Raw genomic sequence first — 4,030 nt, 5'->3', positions numbered from 1 at the left:
TGTCACACTAAAATGAACCAGAATAAACATGTCTGTTTTTCTCATCTGTAACAGTGTCTGTTTGTGAACATGAAATTTATTGTTGCTTTGAGCTTTTGTATATAAAGGAGAGTATTCTATAATAAACTGACTCAGTTGCTTTCATACTGTCTTTGAGTCACAACCTTCTCTCGGCCCGTCACATTATGATGAGTAAAGTATTTAACCTCGCTTGGTACACCGTTATTTTACATGGCCGGTAATGAGATTAAGATAAGATAAGGGAAGGGGAGGGGGTTCGGTATTGCAGCCCACTTTTAATTTTTTTTTTTGTCCTGTTGGCTTAAGAACAATGGCTATTTTAGAATTTATATCTAATTAATTCACAGATGTATTATTTAAGCTTTTGCTAGTGAAGAACATGACCCTTTATGTTGAAATATTTTTCTTTGATGTTAATCATTTGTTATCAATAAATTATGACGATTTCATCTTGAATATATGTTAATGTGGCATTTTCACATAATGATATAACTCCTCGTTTTTTTTTTTTTTTTTTTTTTTTTTTTTTTTTTTTAACAAGACAGAAACGTGTTTTTATTTTTTTCCAAGACAGCGGTTTTGAGTTAATGGTTAAGTTTATACCATGTTCTTGCTCTTAGACCTCCATATATGTAAGAACAAGTGTTATAATTGCATAGAATATTGATAGTTGTTTTTACATATATCGAACATTCCATTAAATACAGTTTATATAAGGATCTTTGCAGCTAAGAATTCAGAATATAATTTCTTTTTACTCGTTTTGAAAAAAAAAATGAGAAAAACTTGAGGAAAAGGGGTTTTTCTTATTCCTTTAATTGTTAGAATGTTTTTGTTTTATGTTATGTTACGTTTTTATTCTTTGTTTCTGTTGTTTTATTATGTTGGCCTTTATTTGTAAAATATTTTAAACAATGTATTATTTTTTGATATGTGGTTTGTATATACCTTGAATAACTGATTTTGAAAAGACTATGTTGTGTTGTTTTATCACATTTTTTTGCAGAGTTCCATATGAATTATGTGCATACTAATATACTCATATATGTATATAAACATATCCAAATGATCTTTATGTATATAAACACATATACTCAAAACTATATAGATATAGATATTTAAAATCTGTACATAAACTAACAACATTTACTGACAAATGGCTATCATCTTTTCTTTGCCCCCAACTCCCAACACCTTTGTCCTTTCATGACATATTCCGGCCCCCCCTTTTTTGCGTGTTGGTAACACCCCCCCCCCCCCCCCACACCCCCCTGAAACATATAGCCCCAGGGACCCCTGCTGGTCGAGTGTCACGCCGAAGGTGCGTCTCGCAGCTCAAAAGATCAGGTAGGGGAGGTGCCCTCCGGAAGTGGTAGGACGCATGATAGTGCCAAGTACTCCCCTCGTGTTGTGGAATTGAAATAAAAGTGTCATTGCTGATTTTTTTTATATATATAAAAAGCATGAATTAACAACTCCCCTCTCTTGTCTTGTGGCTCTCCCCTTCAGGACTGGTGTACTAGTGTACACTACTAGTGTACACAGCAAATTCATTCATCACACTCCTTGTTGTGTGTGTCCTTTTGACCTTTTGATAATTGGTCCCTTTATTATATAGTTCTGTGTTTAGCGGTTAAAAGTGCACATAACTTCATGTTCATCTTTATATATATTATATTATATATATATATATATATATATGTATGTATGTATATATATATGTTGTATGAATGTATATATACATATATATATGTATATATTCACATATATAAATGTGTATATATATTATATATATATATATATGTATATGTATGTATATATACATATATATATGTGTTTTTATTTATATATATATTATATATATATATGTATGTATGTATGTATGTATGTACGTGGGTATATGCGCACACACACACACACACACATATATATATATATATATATATATAATTGTATATATAACGACCTAGAATTTGATTTAGAAAACAAATCACTTGATTAACATACTAGTTATAACTAGATTCATTACCCACCTTTCTGGAAAAAAAAACTTCTTCGGACAAGAGACTTGAATGAATCTTAGGAGATCATTCTACATAGCGCATGCAATTCTAGGTATGCATGTACACGAGTACAGAAAGTGATTTATCATTTAGTTATTTCTGTAGATAGATTTGCATCAATAGATAGTGATCATTTCCTCAGCTAGCCCATATAACATTTATTGTTCGTGATGATGCAACTGTGTTTTTAAAATGAGATATAAATAAAATATTTTTTTTTTTATGTTTTTATATCATTGTGTTTGGGGGGGGGGGTTATGCCTGTAGGCACTATACTCTATTTTTTTTAATGAGGCGCATTTGCACCGGCTCGCAGGGGTGCCCTTTATAGCTGGGAAAGTTTTCTAATCTCATATTGGTTGGTCAAAATAATTCTAAACCAGTCAGCTAGCAGGAAACTTTTCCGAGGTAAAAGGGCACCTCTGCGAGTCAGTACAGATGTGCCTCATTAAAAAAAATTGAGTTGGCAGTCATGTAGGATCTTGTCTTGTCCTTTCACTAGAAGATGCAGCCCTTTCTTTTTATGAAATCTTTCTACTTCACCTTCGACCCCGCTTTCATTCTTCCATCTGTGTGTTCATCACCTGTCCCCTGCTCATTGTTGTGTATATGTTCTGGATTCCTTATATCAATTGATTCAAGTTTCTGGGGATTCTTTTATCCAGATTTGAAAGAAATTTAATGTCCCAATAAACAATTTATTATAGTTGAGTTTTAGTTATAAACATATATCCAATGAGAAAGTTTGCGTGTATTTATAAACAATTTTCTTTTTCTTTTACCATCATGTAGTATGTTGTCCGGTCTTTCCCTGTGTTAGTATTTTTATATATAAAATAGAGAATTCCGATTTAAGTCATGGATGCCGTAATACAGCTATTGGTTAATGTTCACAACACGGATAATCGAAAAGCTCTAAATAAAAATTATTTGAATGGTTAATTATTGCTTCTTATATCGTTTATTTATTTATTTCCGTATTTCCTTTCCTCACTGGGCAATTTTTCCCTGTTGGATCGCTTGGGTTTTTAGCATCTTGCTTTTCCAACTTGGGTTGTAGCTTAGCTATTAATAATCATAATAATAATAATAATAATAATAATATCTATACATTGGCTACCTAAGCGGAGAGAGAGAGAGAGAGAGAGAGAGAGAGAGAGAGAGAGATTCTGCATCTACTTTCCTATCTCCGATATATCTACAACCATCCATGGACTGAACAACTGCTATCCTTCAACTGTGGACTTACTCCCATGACATTATATAAATGATTAACTATGCCATGTGTCATTATAAAAATGATTGAATAACTGTGCCCTGTGTCCCACAAGGCCAGAAATGTAGTCATTTTATACATGTTCAAGACGTGTTTTTAGACTTTTTTTATGTGCCCCCGTGACGCTAATGACTTCTCTCTGTCATGTTTGCTGCACATCAGGGACAAGCTTGTCCAGCTGCTGCCCACCCGTAATGCGGAGGGGACTAGTTAGAGCTTCTTTATAAACTCGTTTCAGATAATTAGCTTCGACCTAGGTTCGAGTATAGGATCTCTTTCTCTCTCTCTCTCTCTCTCTCTCTGTGTTTGTATGTGGAAAATAGTTTTGACCTAGGTTCGAGTATATGATATCTCTCCTCTCTCTCTCTCTCTCTTCCTCTCTCTCTCTCTCTCTCTGTATGTTTTTATGTATTTTCAAAATAGCTTTGACCTAGGTTCGAGAGTTGGATGCCATATCTCTCTCTCTCTCTCTCTCTCTCTCTCTCTCTCTCTGTATGTGTTTGTATATGTGTAAAATAGCTTTGACATAAGTTCGAAGGTTGGATGCTGGATCTCTCTCTCCTCTCTCTCTCTCTCTGCTTATGTGTACGTACTGTATGTATAAAATAGATTTGATGGTGATCGATTTAAATTTTCTTTTCTATGTAGAGGAAACAGCAATACGTTGAAA

At 33.5% G+C, this 4,030-nt stretch overlaps 1 protein-coding gene across 1 annotated transcript in view; it reads left to right on the top strand.

Annotated features, from left to right (window-relative positions):
- The first annotated feature begins 1,310 nt into the window (after positions 1–1,310).
- The window catches only part of spir (spire type actin nucleation factor), a 130,181-nt gene continuing 127,461 nt past the window's right edge, over positions 1,311–4,030 (top strand). Inside the window, exon 1 of the mRNA XM_068365031.1 lies at positions 1,311–1,368. The gene's annotated coding sequence lies outside the window, so the exon portion shown is untranslated. The remainder of the gene's footprint in view (positions 1,369–4,030) is intronic.

This window comes from Palaemon carinicauda, chromosome 42 (assembly GCF_036898095.1).
Source record: "Palaemon carinicauda isolate YSFRI2023 chromosome 42, ASM3689809v2, whole genome shotgun sequence".
Taxonomy (NCBI): Eukaryota; Metazoa; Arthropoda; class Malacostraca; order Decapoda; family Palaemonidae; genus Palaemon; species Palaemon carinicauda.
The sequence above is the reverse complement of the archived record's forward strand: the minus strand, read 5'-3'. Positions and strand labels throughout refer to the sequence as shown.